This window comes from Convolutriloba macropyga, chromosome 7 (assembly GCF_964194025.1).
Source record: "Convolutriloba macropyga chromosome 7, txConMacr16.3, whole genome shotgun sequence".
Lineage (NCBI taxonomy): Eukaryota > Metazoa > Xenacoelomorpha > Acoela > Convolutidae > Convolutriloba > Convolutriloba macropyga.
Window position 1 is genome coordinate 59,354,672 of NC_134474.1, and position 16,970 is coordinate 59,371,641.

Consider the following 16,970-nt stretch of genomic DNA (forward strand, 5'->3'; position numbering starts at 1 on the left):
CCCGTTTGTAAAACTGTTCCTTGAACACACGCACGTAAAGCATTATCATCAGGGCGTTGAATACCTAAGATCAATTGTGCAGGAACACTACACAGTACTGAAACTAAGATCATCCTTGCGTTCCATCAAAGCACACTGCCTGAGATGCCGAGAATTCCAAGCTGTAACTATGCAACCAATCATGTCTGACTTACCTAAGGAGAGACTTGCTCACCAGTCTCCTCCCTTCACGAACACTGGCGTTGACTACTTTGGGCCATTCTATGTTACTGTCCGCCGTACTACTGAGAAAAGGTGGGGCTTCCTCTTCACCTGTCTCACTACTCGCGCTGTCCATGTCGAGATAGTTACATCCATGGACACCAGTTCTTGTGTTATGGGAGTTGAGCGGTTTGTGTCACGTAGGGGTACACCTGCCATGATTTGGTCGGACAATGGCACTAACTTTATTGGAGCAGAGAAAGAACTCCGAGAAAGTATTGAAAAGTGGAACGTTGTCAACATTGCAGCTGAGCTCGCTCACAAAGGTATTAAGTGGAGATTCAATCCACCCAGCGCACCACATCAAGGTGGTATCTGGGAGAGGTTGGTACGCAGCTTCAAGCGCGTGTTGTATACTATTCTTGGCACGCGTCGCCTCACGGATGAGGTACTGCATACTACCTTTTGTCTCGTGGAGAATGCTCTCAATTCGCGTCCTTTAACATCCGTAAGCGCTGATCCGTGCGATTTGAATGCTTTAACGCCCAACCACTTTCTTTTAGGAGAACACTCTACCGGTATTCCGCCTGTTGTCGGCAATAATGAGTTCGACCATCGTAAACGTTACGCACGTGCGCAGTCGTACGCTAATGCGATCTGGTCCCGTTGGATCAAAGAGTACGTACCGACGCTGAACCGACGCTCTAAGTGGCAGACGCCTGCCGAGCAACACCTTAAGACCGGTGACTTGGTTTGGATAGTTGAAGAAACCAACCCTAGGGGTTACTACCCAACCGCTCGGATTGTGGAACTCCGTTACGGCTCCGATAGCGTCGCGCGCTCCGCCGTTTTACGTACGTCGACCGGTTCACTCGTCCGCCCGCTTGTAAAACTTGTACCAGTTTTCCCAACATCTTCTTCCAGGCCGGAGGATGTTACGAAGTAAATAAAAGAACGAATTTTAGCCAATCAGATTCGAGTATTTCGAAACTTTAAAATAAGAATTAAATACGTTCTAATATACGTAGAAAGTTCCGAAAAAGTTCATTTAACCTAATTTTAGGTAAATATAACCACTATATGTATCGATTAAGCAGGTTTTTGGCTTAATATTTTTAGGTTTTCTAGACAATTGTCGATTGAATACGAACTGATTTTGACGTCAATGACATCAGACAAAAAACCTGTTAAATGAACAACAAAAAATCTTGCCGTCTAAATTCCACTTGTTGCATTGATCGTTAATGCTTACATTGTATGATTGTACGTTTTACAGCTAATACGTTACTTGATCAATGTTATCGTTAATACTTATACGTGGTTGGCTTATACGTTGTTGCTTATGTAATATATCGTTTCAATTGACTTTCGAAAGAGTTGTTTTACACCTTTTACATGTAGAATTCTATTCGTTCCGTTTTTTGCCAATTCCAAGTATCGCTGGACGATGAGCGGATGATTTTCAAAAGTTGTACAGGATTAAGAAACTTTCAAACGATCAAATGTTTAAACCTACTCAAAATTTTTGAATGCGTGGCATGTGTGGGAACGTATGACAAATGTTACGACAAGGGTTGTTCTAATGCTTTTGCTCTATAGTCAAATATTCAGCTCAAGTGTAGGTTTTTGATGTTGTGCTTTGTGTTCATTACCTGCTTGTGAACATTTTACTCTATGCATGGTGAATAGAGGATTCTTATGATTAGAATTCTCAAGAGTGCCTTGTTTGGGTGATATGTTATTTAGCCTCTATACGCTCCTGGAAATTATTGCACGTTGCAGCGAGCAGCTCTGATGTTATAAGTTTAGCAGCTTTTTTGTTATTGTTTTGATGAAGGAGCAAGTTATTGTTTACTCCTTCACGCCTTATATCAAATATTTCAGTATAGCCAAATGATTTGACTGATTGTTCAGTTTTTCTTTTGTAATATGGTGGGGGGGGGGATTAATACCGTGTAATGCGTAAATCTTCCATTATTGTTTCTGTAACTCTTGAGAAAACGTTTTACATCGTTATGCAGTGACCTTGCAGCTATCACGAAAATTGATGGAAGCATAAAAAATGATCAAGCTTCACTCAACTGAGAACAATGATAACTTTTCTTTTTAATATTGCTAAAAACTTCCAAAATTGATAGCAAAAAGATCACTATTGGCGTTTTACTCTTTATTTTTGCAAAACTTGAAAAATATGCTAAAATATGAAGTCGTTGACATGATCTTAACCTCTGCCAACATCTTATATCGCAAATCATACCCGGGTCGAGGTTTTTGGGTAAATTTTCGTAAGAAATGCGGTGAATGCGGTGAATTTTCGTAAGAAATGCGGTGATTGCGGTGAATGCGGTGAAAAAAAATAATTCACCGCTTTTCACCGCATTTCTTACAAAATTTCACCACCAAATTCACCGCATTTCTTACAAAAATTCACCCCATAGACTATTATGGCAAAATAATGTAAGAAATGCGGTGGATGCGGTGAAAGCGGTGAAAAAAAATAATTCACCGCTTTCTCTCAAGCGGTGAATTATTTTTTCTCACCGCTAGATGCGGTGAAAAAAATAATTCACCACATTTCACCGCATTTCTTACAAAAATTCACCGCATATGGTTTCCAAAGTTTACTCAATCTGATTTAAATTCACGAGAATTAACAAACAAGTAAGTGACAGTTGGCGCAGTGGAATAAGCATTGGAAGGCATGCAGGAGGTCAGAGGTTCGAACCCGTGTAGGGACGATTCTTTTTTGTAAGAATACTGAGAACGCGGTAAAAAAAAATAATTCACCGCGATTCACCGCATTCACCGCAAAAAGATGTAAGAAATACGCGGTGAAAATTATTTTTTTTCACCGCATTTCACCGCATTTCTTACGAAAATTCACCACCAAACCTCGACCCGGGTATGTTCTATTGTTCGAAAATTTTTTTGCAACCTTTTCAAGTCTGGTAAACTTTTTTAATAATTTTTTGGTTGTTCGAGGTTTAACGAAAACTTTAGTTTTGGTTCCGAAATATTAAACTTCACTTCAATTTGGCCAGTTCTATGTATTTCAAACAAATGTTTTCACATTTGATTCACATTTGATTAACACAAGTTGTGAAGTTGGAGTAGATAAGTATACTAAACTCTTACTGTTAATAAAAGGATGCATGCTCTGTTTTTATAGTAATAGGAAAGTGGTTTGATGCGTCATATAAGTTTAGTCAATTGCCGGATCGTTCAAATCTGGGTGTAGAGATTGAAAGATATTGATTTTCAGCACAGGTTTAAGAATTCTTCTCTTTGTTTCCTATTTCGAATGGCTAACCACCAAGAAAAGCAAGAAAATTACGCAAAAGATTTTGCTTTCCTGACGTTCACAGGTTTCTGGGGTTTCGTACAAGGAATCATATATGATTTCAATTGTCAAGACTCAATTTTTTAGTACGATACTTTTTTGAAGACCAAAAAAATCATAAATCATCGCTGAATGAAAGCCGACTTTTCATAACTGACCCCTTCATGAAGTCAAAGAATTCATACATGATCCCTACATGAAACGTAAAAATGTTTAAGCTCAAAAAACGTTTTTGATATTTGCAAGAAATCAAAAAAATCAAAAAAGATCCTAGAATAAAATCAAAGAAAAACTAAGCAACATTTTCAGCATCTTTAAATCCTAAACTTTCGCAAAGTGTGTATATCCTCATGCCTACTAAAACTGTTAAATGGTGGTATGATGTTTCCAGCTTAGAATTATGTTCTAACAAAGTTACTCCAACTACAAAAATTTGATACAAACCATTTCCGTTGTGAGCACTAAGTGTGTACTAAGAAATTATACAAATCAGATGTAACCTAATATGACTTCAAAGAAAAAGGTTTTTTGACATAGTTTTGATCCTTTCCGTATCAGTATTGTAGAGCATAACGAGTGAAGCTTTTTGAGAGGTTTTAATTTGTGTATAGTCATTGTATGACTTCGAAGCTATATCCTACATCATACATGACCGAGTACAAAATCAAAGATTGTTGTTTGAAGGCTGACCCGGGTTTTCCCATTCAATTGCAATGCAAATTAGAGTTATTCTCCTGTGGAACCTATTCCACTGAAGATACCTTTTGCGTAATTTTACCTGCAATTTCGCATACCTGTCAACGTTGCAGGTGAATTTACCTAGACATTTTTTAGAGTGTATTTTTTTAAACCGCTGTTATGAATAGTTCATCAAGTTGTTGCAGTTGCAGTGTTCATTTCCAGCCTGTTTAACAGTCCCATAAATTACATTCAAATCATTCTAGCACAAATGCAGACGATTAAGATGGAGACTATCGAACGTTTGATTTGTCGCCAAGAAAAAAAACATACTTTTATTTAAGTTTACAAGCTTTTCATCTTTTCATACATATTTCAAGCATCTATAGCTAAGTGTTACCAACTGGAGTTGGATTTAAGCAGAGTAAGTCCAGTGGATTATTCTCAGTTGGATTTGAATCCATTATTGCATTGTGATGACAAATTCATACCAGAGGGTGTTCAGCTCTCAGAGCTTCCGCAGCAAACCCTTCTGGATAACAGAGTGTATAAACATCAAGATAACAAAGCAACGTGTTGAAATAAGAGCGATCAAAGCAGCTAGTTGTTTCTTAGACCATAGTTTTTAAATTTCATTTGAAAGGTTTTGTCTCCAAGTGCTTAACAAAAGTGAAAGTACAATAATGAGTCGTATAAATTTTTTGCAGAAGAGTATTTTAGACAATGCATTAATCAAGAGTTTCTTTCACACAATTAATTAAACAGATCGAAGCGATGGTTTTAGCTTATTTCTTTGAGGTGCAATTATTCAAGTCTTGATCACTAATTATGAAATTTTTCACAAGAAAACGGTATGATTTACAATTGTGCAGATGACTTCAGCAGCATTTTCAATGCTCAAAAATGCTTTATTTTGATAGTTGGAAGGACTTAATAATACTAAAAATAATAATACTAATAATAATCAATTGTTTTCGGAACAGACAAAAAAATGTATATGTTTTTACACTTTTTGTATACACACATACTGAACCGAGAGAACACCAAAACGCAGTGTTTCCTCGTCATGTGCTGCCTCATGAATCAGAAAATTTAGCGTCTTGATACATTTCAATTATTTGGTTCGGAAAACATGAAGAGAATAAAAAGCTCAGTAGAAACCTTCTAGCAAATCAGCACTGCCTAATATAAAGTTATCACGGAACCGATGAGCAAAATCTTTACAACCTTTTATAGACAGTTTTGCAAACTCTTCAGTGAAACGAGGTTGAAATTTTAGTATATTTACAAACAGTTTTCTTGCTTTTGTTGAAATGATCTTACTGTGTTAATTGGTCCTTCATATAAAAATTTTGGGTATTTTGAGCATATACTCTGTGTTTTAACTTTGTTTAAATCATTCATTCTCAAAAAAAACATTTTGTGTACTGCTTTCTTTTAACAGCCTTATTTTTTAATAACTAATTTCAATTGCTCTTGTAAAAGTAACTCTTCTATTTTATAGTTTTTTATTGCAATTCTAACGTGCTCAATTGCTTCAAATTTAGGTTTCTCATAATGAATTCTCAGAAGATGTTTGATTTCGTTATTCAGTTTTTTGATGTCACTCTTTGCAGCTGTACCATAGATTAAAGTTCCATACTGTGAGATCGGTTACACATAAAATTTTGAAGCGAAAATAATTGGTTTTATGTAAGACAATTCTCAGTTTTTAGAATGTAGCACAAAAAAAACATTCAGTTTATGAATTTAATACTGAATGTGATTTTATAATTTAGTTTCTCGTCAATCAAGATTCCAAGATACCTCACCATTTTTTTATTTTGAATTTGATTTTCTTCAATTGATATTTGATTGCTTTTATTCCACTTTTTTTTGAAAAGTGTATAAAAGAGTTTTTATCGAAGTTCAAAGTTAACTTTTTTTTGTCCAACCAATAATTGGTTTGGTTCATGCCCAAGACAAGCTGACTAAAATCTGATTGAATGAGTTGTATAAAAGTTGTGTCAGCGGCGTAAAGGATCATTGTTAGGTTCATTGTAGCCTCCTGAAGATCGTTTACAGACAAGATAAACAGTACTGGTCCAAAATTGAGCCTTGAGGTACACCTAATGTTAAAGGTAAAAATGAGGATTCAGTATCTCCGCAATTGTATTTTTTGTTCTCTGTTTGTTAGATAGCGTTTAGTAAGGTATTGGTAGGTGCACGGTATCCCATTCGCCACAACTTTTCTACGAGAATTGAATGATCTACTGTATCAAAAGCCTATTTTAAGTCCAAGAGATTGCACGTGTTGAAGTTGCTGGTTTGTTCAAATTGTATCTGATTGAGTCTACAACTGATATCAAGGCATCTGTGGTGCCTAGTTTTGATCGAAAACCAAAATTCTTAGGTAGATAATCTTTTCGAATACTTTTGAAATGGCAGATAAAAATGAAATAGTCCTGTAATTATTAGCTTCAGAAAATGTTCCAGACTTGAAATTTGGGACAAGAACTGCCCTCTTCAAATAGTCGGGGAATGTTTGTGCTTTCAGTAATTTGTTTATGAGAAATGTCAGTGTGTCTAAAGTCCCGAAAAGTAAAGACAGTATTACGAAAACTCTTATCTCAAAACAGTCACTTGTGTTTTTTGTTATCAGGGACATTACATTTTTTTCAACCTCATCATTAGTCACATTTCGGATATACATTGAACAGCACACCTGCGCAATTTCGTCAGGATTCCAATTGCCATTACATTTTTCGTTCAATTTCCCTGCAATAGAAGTAAAAAACTGATTAAAATTATGACACTGCTAGACAGTCAAATTTGGTTTGAATCCAGATTCTCTCCCGGTTAAAAGAATAAATGTGTCGAAAACACATATATCATTTGACTTGCTGTTGGCAGCAATTGGTGTTTGAAAATATGATTGTTTCTTTTTATTAACAATTTTTCTTAGCGGATTTTTTACAGGGCAATAATGCTCCCAGTTTTCCAGTGAACTCTAAATTTTGTATTTTTTAAATACAAAAGGTGTTTTTTGTTAGACAAATTTATGATTTGCTTTTCAACCCAATTTTTCGTTCGTCCTGGCGTTTTTATTTTTACTGGACTAATTTTATTTACTGTTTCCTTGATTTTTAAATTAAAGTTTTTGAAGCATGAGTGTATGTACTTCGTTTCAAATACTTTTTTGGACTCTAGGTAGGTATTAAAAATTTCAGCGGTTTTTCAGCAAACTCCAGTTTCGATATCCGGTTGTTTTCCAATCTTCCTGTGTTCCGACTGCAACTCTAGGTACCGTAAGGGTATAATGGTTGGTAATTGAGGTCTCTAAAATCTCTATTTGAAGTTCTTTATATTAGAGTACTCAACATCAAAAACTGAACTATTCAACTCAATTTCTCTCCTTGGTTTATTTGAGTTCAAACATTGCCAACCAAAACAGCTGAGACTATTTTGAAGATTATTTTTACTGCTTGATTCCCTGCTGTGATCAATGTTAACGTCTGGTTGTAACTAGATATCACTAAGATTGTTTTCGAGCCCAATCAAGGAATTTTTTACAGGAGCATTAGTTTTCATGTAAATAGCCGTTATATTGATAGCAATGGCTCCGGAGTTCTTGGCTGTTCAAAATTGTACGTTGTTATTTTGTGTTTGTTGTGGAGTTCCATCACTCCTCCCTTCTTTGAGATAATAGCAATACCATCCCCTTTCTGTTGATGGTTGCTTGTTAACTGTTCAATAAATTCGTCAATTTTGAAATGATGATTCGTATGATTGTCCAACAACCTTGTTTTAGTTAAGCAAAGAAAAGATTGCAGCAAAAACAATGGTTTTAGTAGAATCTGCAGCTCATCAATATTTTTCTTTAGGGACCTTATGTTTTGAAGAAGAAGACTATGTGTTGAAAACATCGTTGTTTGTTAAAAAAATATAGCAATCGGTTTCGCCCAATATAAATATTACTTTTGTGTCTGCTGTATCTGTTACTTTGATTTTATTGTTAAATAACGTGTGAAGGTCATCTGTGTACAAGAAGAGTGGATGTCGCTGAACTTTACAGAAAACCCTTGCTCACTTTTCAGAATGTTCATTGCGGATCTCGCAGCTGAAGTGTTATCTGTGTACAAGAAGAGTAGATATCGCTTAACCTGACAGAAAAACCGCCGTTAACTTTTCAGAATGTTCAGTGTGGATCTCACAGCTGAATCGTCTGAAAATGATGAGTAGAAAAGTACTTGAATTAAATTTGGACAATGCGGATGTCGCGAAGCCAAGGAGAAATATATATATTTTTTGTAATATCCTCAGTCAAGAGGAGAAGCGGATGTCACTATTCTTGTTGCCTTTAGAAAAAATTTCAATTAACTAGCTAATTCTGGAGACAGTTTCAAATCGAAACTCTTATCTTCAAAGGAGCCTATCATTTTCTGCTTCCAATCTTAATTTTAGTAATTTAGTTTTTCACATACACAAAACGAAAATCTTTTTGATGTGGTCTCAACAGTTAATTACACAGTCATGATTGTGTATTTGATTGACTGCTCAAGTTTATTGTTGGTTGACTCCGTTCATGTCGGGAGAACAAATTGACTTCCCGTTGTTGTTTTTTTCCAGTTTGCGTTTAAAAATGTCATCTTTACAATTGATAGCAATTGGAGCTTTAACAAGATCACTCTTATAATTGATACGTTGATAATCGATCGTGTTGTTAGGCTTCATTACCAGAAAACAAACGTTGCAGTTGTTTGTTGAATTTATGAAATCTTGTTTGTTAGCTTCTTCTTATAATTCAGCATCAACTTTTGCCAAGTGCTCATTAATATAATTGTTTCTATCGTTTATCCCGTTTTTCCTTTTCCTTAAAAAATGCGTGACTTGTAGAAATGCGTTTTTATCGTCGAAGTAATTTAATTTGATGATAACTGACGCAAGACAAAATCATTTCCAGTGTCATGGAGTATTTGCAAGCTTTTGTTCTCATTTCATGTAGCCTGATTCCGATATATTTTTCAAAGAACCACAGAGTGTCGAGAAAGAAGTTGTTGCTTCGTTGCACATCAAATGGTGGATTACAAATGTCCAACGTGTCTTTTCTAGTGTTTTGATATTGAGCATGAATTTGGTCGTGCAAGATTTTTTGTTCAGTTCCAAGTTTTTCTGTCTTTGTGTTTTAGCAGGGTATTTTGCCTTTTAATTCATCTAGTTGCTCTTGTAATTCATTAACCTGTTCTTTTAGCGAAATAATTTCCCGCAATTGCATCTCCTCTAGTTGATCCGCGTTCGTGTTAGCTTCCATTTTTGAGTTGTTTTTTTTCAAGAGGAGAAAAAGATTAAAAAGTAAGATACAAAAAGAACTGTTTTGCAGGATTTTGATTTTTTTTACTCAAGTTTTGCTAATGTGATTCTGGGGTACTCACGAACACTGCCAAATCGTCCTCCATAGAACATAAATACTCCTTGCACTCGCTCGTTGACAATAAGGATAATAATAATAAGAGAGTATAAATTAAAAAAATGTACGCAATCAATCAGTTATTACAAATTGAACTTTTTAGAAATGACTTTGTATAAATCTGTAAGTTTTTCCGACTTCACTACAAGTATTCTTTTTAATGGCCCTCGGTTTTGATCTGCGAATTGGGATATTTACTTGGAAATCATAACAACTATAGAAACTTTTTTCAATTTTAGCTATGCTCTTTTTCATTTAATTTGGTAATTTTTTTTCGCAGGAAGCAATAGAGAGTTCAAAGATACTTCATACACTTCACACTTGTTATGAACAAATGTTTCATGCATGCTCAGAGTTTTCTAATGCTCTTGCAATACTTTTTTTCAATTAAAAAGACACACAGTAGGGACAAAAGAGATGCGAACCAAGGAAATATTGTATCTGAGACTTCTTTGTGAAAAACTAAGTGGTCGCTTTGTAATTCGTGAGGAATTTAATCAATGAGTTTTCTGCTAGAGAGACCGTAAACCTGCGTTGATTTTTGGAGCAGTTTAGAGAGGAATTGCTTGCTTGTGGGTCTAATTTGAGCAAATCCCAAGTTCGTATGTTTATGTTTCCATCCTGCCGGACTTTAGGTAAGTATTAAAGATTTCAGAGGTTTTTCAGCAAACTCCAGTTTCGGGTTGTTTTACTATTTTCCTGTGTTCCGACTGCAACTCTCGCTATCGTAAGAGTGTAATGGTCAGTAATTGATGTCTCTAAAATCTCTATTTGAAGTTCTTTATATTAGAGTACTCAACATCAAAAACTGAACTATTAAACTCAATTTCTTTCGTTCGTTTATTTGAGTTCAAACATTGCAAACCAAAACAGCTGAGACCATTTTGAAGATTAGTTTTACTGCTTGATTTCTTGCCGTCATCAATGTTAACGTCACCACATAGAAAATTTTGTCATCTGGTTGTAACTAGATATCACTAAGATCGTTTTCGAGCTCAATCAAAGAATCGTTTACAGGAGCATTAGTTTTCATCTAAATTACCGTTATATAGATAGCAACGGCTCCGGAGTTCTTGGCTGTTCAAAATTGTACGTTGTTATTTTGTGTTTGTTGTGGAGTTCCATCACTCCTCCCTTCTTTGAGATAATAGCAATACCATCCCCTTTCTGTTGATGGTTGCTTGTTAACTGTTCAATAAATTCGTCAATTTTGAAATGATGATTCGTATGATTGTCCAACAACCTTGTTTTAGTTAAGCAAAGAAAAGATTGCAGCAAAAACAACGATTTTAGTAGAATCTGCAGCTCAACAATATTTTTCTTTAGGGAACTTATGTTTTGAAGAAGAAGACTATGTGTTGAAAACATCGTTTTTGGTTTAAAAAAATATAGCGATTGATTTTCCCCCATTATAATTATTACTTTTGTGTCTGCTGTATCTGTTACTTTGATTTTAATGTTCAATAACGTGTGAGGGTCATCTGTGTACAAGAAGAGTGGATATCGCTTAACCTGACGGAAAACCCGCCCCTCAATTTTCAGAATGTTCAGTGCGGATCTCGCAGCTGAATTGTCTGAAAATGACGTGTAGAAAAGTACTTGAAAAGTACTTGTAATATCCTCAGGCAAGAAGAGTAGCGGATGTCACTATTATTGTTGCCTTTAGAAAAAAATTCAATTAACTAGCTAATTCTCGAGACAGTTTCAAATCGAAACTCTTATGTTCAAAGGAGACTATCATTTTCTGCTTCCAATCTTAGTTTTAGTAATTTAGTTTTCACATACAGAAAACAAAAATCTTTTTGATGTGGTCTCAACAGTTAAGTACACAGTCATGATTGTGTTTTTGATTGACTGCTCAAGTTTATTGTTGGTTGTCTCCTTTCATGTCGGGAGAACAAATTGATTTCCCATTGTTGTCTTTTTCCAGTTTGTGTTTATAAATGTCATCTTTATGTTTGATAGCAATTGGAACTTTTACATGATCCCTCTGTATTGATGCGATGATAATCAATCGTGTTGTTGGTCTTCATTACCAGAAAACAAACTTTGCAGTTGTTTGTTGAATTTATGAAATCTTGTTTGTTAGCTTCTTTTTATAATTCAGCATCAACTTTTGCCAAGTGCTCATTAATATAATTGTTTCTATCGTTTATCCCGTTTTTCGTTTTCCTTAAAAAATGCGTGACTTGTAGAAATGCGTTTTTATCGTCGAAGTAATTTAATTTGATGATAACTGACGCAAGACATAATCTTTTCCAGTCTCATGGAGTATTTGCAAGCTTTTATTCTCATTTCATATAGCCTGCTTCCGAGATTTTTTTCAAAGAAACACAGAGTGTTGAGAAGCATGTTGTTGCTTCGTTGCGCATCAAATGGTGGATTACAAATGTCCAACACGTCTTTTCGAGTGTTTTTTTCTTGAGCATGAATTCGGTCGTGCAAGATTTTTTGCTCAGTTCCAAGTTTTTCTGTCCTCGTTTTTTAGCAGGAAATTTTAATTCCTTAATGTCTTTTAATTCATCTAGTTGCGCTTGTAATTCATTAACCTGTTCTTGTAGCGAATTCATTTCCCGCAATTGTATCTCCTCTAGTTGATTCGCGTTTGTGTTAGCTTCCATTTTTGATTTGGTTTTTTTTAACAAGAGGAAACTAATAAAATGTAAGATACAAAAGAACTGCTTTTGTAGGATTCAGATTGTTTTTATCCAGGTTTTGCTAGTGTGATTCTGGGGTACTCGCAAACACTACCAAATTGTCCTCCATAGAACATAAATGCTCCTTGCACTTGCTCGTTGACAATAAGGATAACAAGGAGGCTCGGTAATGTGCGTACTCACATAAGGTTCCGACCCCGCTCATCCACATTTCTGAGTTAATTGGCTACCAAATGATGAAAACTTTCAACAACATACATATCGTTCAATAAACAACGAATGGAACACAATCGTGAACCGCATTTTCCCCCTATTCATTTAACCCCCTATCAACTAACCCCTATTTATTCCCACCAGTATCATTTATCCCTTCTATGTTTTAACCCTTCTATCATTTCAGCCCGATTTTAATATTTCTATAAAATAATGATTGTTAAATTAGCAATATAATCATTTGGCCGTGGCTCGCGGGCCATGGCCATGCCTCAGCTGCACGTGGTATTTGATATGAAACTATCAGAAGCGAACGTGGGATTATTTTATCCGCTTAATTATGTCAAAACATGTTTTAATGTTGACCGCTAATTGGCGGGATGAAATGATAGAGGGCTGAAATGATAGAGGGGTTAAATGACAGAGGGGTGAAAAATTGGGGTTAAAAGATAGGGGGTTAAATGAATAGTGGTGAAAAAAGTAGAACCGAATACAATAATTCCCACCTAGAAGGCCGATGAACGTCGTTGAAAATAGGACTACTAGAAAGGACAATAATGAATATTAAACAACGAACATTAATTAGGACCAAAAGTTGATGACTATAATAAAAAAAATCATAAAATCAAACTCGCATCAGATAAAACCTAAACAAAACAATTTAACCCATACTTCATTAGAAAAAAATTGAGACCAGCCTTCACTGTGACTGGTTAACAAGTCGACAAAAAAGAGCAAAGAGGTGCGAAATTCAAAAATACGTTTCCATTTTTTAAAAACAATTAATTTTACCGTTATTAATGACATTAGATATCAACTGAAATCTCTAAAATGTACATTTATATCTCCATAGGAAGCAACTGAGACATGTTATCATCCAAAATTCAATTGCGCAAAAATTCAAAACCAATGGAACCTACGATCATTGTTATAAATAAAGGAAAACAAAAATCCTATAAAACGTACAAATATAAAAAATCTCATTTTTTTTTGTTAAATCTCGCAGTAACAGTAGTAACAAAGCCGAGAAACAAATATTTGAAGCTGAAATTGTTATAGAGAATAAATTTCCACAAACAGCAATGGGTTAAGTTGCAATACCTCAGGAAGCCAACTGGGCCAGTTAATAATGAGACTTAGTCACGACCCCACAAAGTAACAACATATATATGTTTGAAGCCAAAACTTCAAACGATTTTACTAGATCACACTATTCAAGGCACTATAATTATAAAATAACGTCTGCAAGAAATGTAAATTACCACTTTTTCTTCATTTTAACATCAGCGAGGCTTAATTATAAAAGGACGACTACGAGGAGATGACAAAAAGAGAAACCCAAAGATTTAACAGTATAGAAACCTCGAAATCTTTTTGTGAAAATAATGGTCGAAGCAATAGATCACAACGTGTAATCAAGCGCAAAAAATGTATGAATCGACAAAAGTATTTGAGACTTCTAATTATTGAGATCGAGTGACATGGTTACGTATATAAAAGCAAAGGGATCCATTTAAAAAAATTTTATTATTACAATTTTAAAGTAATCAAAAACAAACAGCTATAAATTGAAATCTTTTACTAGGTTGAATTATATGTCCTGGTGAAGCAACTAAGACCTATTGTTATCAGTTTATTCGGCGTACGACAACAAAAAATGACAAAATTAGGCAAAAACAAAAAAAATCCATTTAAATTTTGCGAGATAACTAAGTCTCAGCCCAGAAAGCATGAACTATATACTAAAACAATTAACATATCCAGATACGCTTTTTTTCAACGCTGTGCGTTTTCCCTACTATGCTTTTCTTCAATTGATCTTGCCAGTAAAATGATAATTTGACAAGGAAACAAAACTCATAAAAAATACAGTTATGCTCAGAAATAAAAAAAAATTAAAGGAAACGCGCAGTATAAAGCGAAAGAGACCATTAGTTGAACATAAGACCAATACGAACGTTAATTGATAACCCACAGGAAATTTGTTTCTGCTGGTTTATACTGACAATGCAGGCTAAGTTGAGAGAAATAAGATAAAAATAGTGGCAATGTTCAAAAATTAACTGATATTTTCTTAAAACAATTATATTCAAAGTCAAAACAGACATTAGATAACAACTGAAAGCATTGTTTAGATTGACTTATACCCCCTAAGAAATTATTGGATCTTTGACTGGGGACAATTGGTCATTTAATTGCAAAAAAGATAACAAATGACAGCAAAATTAAAGAATTAAATAATAAATTTTTTTACGAAATCATTTGGTCAGAGCCACAAAAACCATGAGCCTATTCTGAAACCGTGTTATAATCTTGTTGGGCCTCGTTTTTTGTGAATTGTATCTGTCACTCAATGAGCCGTGATTTGAATTTCTTGTAAGTAAAAGAAATTTACATAAAAATTTTAATAGCCGAAATATTTTAAAAAGTCGCGCCCCATTAAAATCTAAAAAATTTATTCTCGTGAGCATCCATGGCGACATCAAGATAATCCCAGATGTTACTACGCTTCTAACAAAATACTCATTTTTTCACATGGTTGCAAAATAGATCAATTTTTGAACAAAATTTTTCATTTTGTCAAAAATAAAAAAAAGCATTTTTTTTTATAGTTATCGAGTTTTAATTTGCAAAAAACTTGCGAAATATTAATTTCCAGAAGACTCTCAAAGCCAGCGGGTGTAGTACTAGCTCGTTTGTCAGCCTAAAAAGAATATTGCTGCTGTTTTAAGCAATCTACTTCCAGCAAATTTCAGATAAGTAGACTAAAAAAGCAAATTTGGTCCCGAAAAAAATCGAATTTTGAAAAACGACGAACTCAGATCAAAGAATTGAGCAAACCTCCTCTATCTTTAGAGATAAAATCAATAACAATATAGTAAACAATTCGAACAAGTTATAGCAAAATTGACGAAAATTAGGTCAAAAATACCGAAAATTTGAATAAAAACAGATGAATTACGTCAAATATTCACAAACTTTAAACCTCGATATCTCCCTATAAAAAGCGAAAATTGAAAATATCTTTTTAACTCCATATTCTGCGCTGGACGAGCTTTTTAATGATACCACTCACAACTCTCTACGATGATTATATCGATCGGCCAAAATTGACTGAACAAAAAAACCCATTTGAGTATATTGTTCCTCCCCCAATAAATTATAATAAGAACAATAATCGGAACAATAATAATAAGAAAGAGTAAATTTTAAAAAATGTACGCAATCAATTAATTATTATGAATTTTAACTTTTTATAATTGTCTCTGTATAAATCTGTAATTTTCTCCGACTTCACTACAAGTATTCTTTTTAATGGTCCTCGGTTTTGATCTGCGACTTAGAATAATTACTTGGAAATTATAACAACTATAGAAAATTTTTTCAATTTGAGCTATGCTCTTTTTCAGTTAATTCGGTAATTTTTTTCGCAGAAAGCAATAGAAAATTCAAAGATACTTCATACACTTCATACTTGTTATGAACAAATGTTTCATTCATGCTCTAATAAGAGCTAATACTCTTTGACTTTTCTAATACTCATGCAATACTTTTTTTTGCAATTAAAAAGACACGGACAAAAGAGATGCGAACCGAGAAAATATTTTATCTGAGACTTTTTTGTGAAAAACTAAGTGGTCGTTTTGTATTTCGTGAGGAATTTAATCAATGAGTTTTCTGCTAGAGAGACCGTAAACCTACATTGATTTTTGGAGCAGCTTTGTGAAGAATTGATCGCTTGTCGGTCTAATTTGAGCAAATCTCAAGTTCGTAGGTTTATGTTTCCATCTTGCCGGGTCGGGTGTCTTGAGGTAAACGTTTTTCACATCGAGCGAATGTTTTTTACTTTCTTCTACGCATTTTTTTCATTTTATTCTGAGAAATAGTTTTTAATCTTTCTTTATAAAAAGATTGCGAAAACGCCGGTTCTAATGCAGAAGGTAAGCGATAGTAGAAATACTATGCATCAAAAGTTTCAACAAACTGCTAGGTCAGTTAGAGATCATGTAAACTGCATAGAAATGAGAAAAATCATATCATCCTTCTTAATTTTCTTTCAAAACAAGTTTCGCCAAACGTAAAATTATTGAGAGAACACTTTAAATTGGCCTGCCGAACTTGCGTTCAACTAATTGTGTTGTTTAGTTGTACAGATACCACTGGAGTGTTTTTACTTAGTTCCGTGTCCAGTCCTGAAATTTTCTTTTGGAAAAACCTACAACTGAGATCCCTGCGTTCTTGCTTCTAGTGCGTCGTCCAGCTGATGTGATAACGCCAGTTTTTTTGCGTCCGGAGTTGGAGTACATTGAGCTCGCAGATGCCAAAATGTTTTGGTTTTGCGATGCTCTCTTTACCAAATACTTCCAGAGCGTTTCGCGCAGATGGCTTCCTGAAAGCAAAATTTCACATGAAAATTCCAATTTCATCGCAAGAT

At 34.5% G+C, this 16,970-nt stretch overlaps 1 protein-coding gene across 1 annotated transcript in view; it reads left to right on the forward strand.

Annotated features, from left to right (window-relative positions):
- Positions 1-16,970, forward strand: part of LOC142343088 (uncharacterized) — a gene marked incomplete at its 5' end in the record, with an annotated part of 86,263 nt that overhangs the window by 34,646 nt on the left and 34,647 nt on the right. The window lies entirely within an intron of this gene.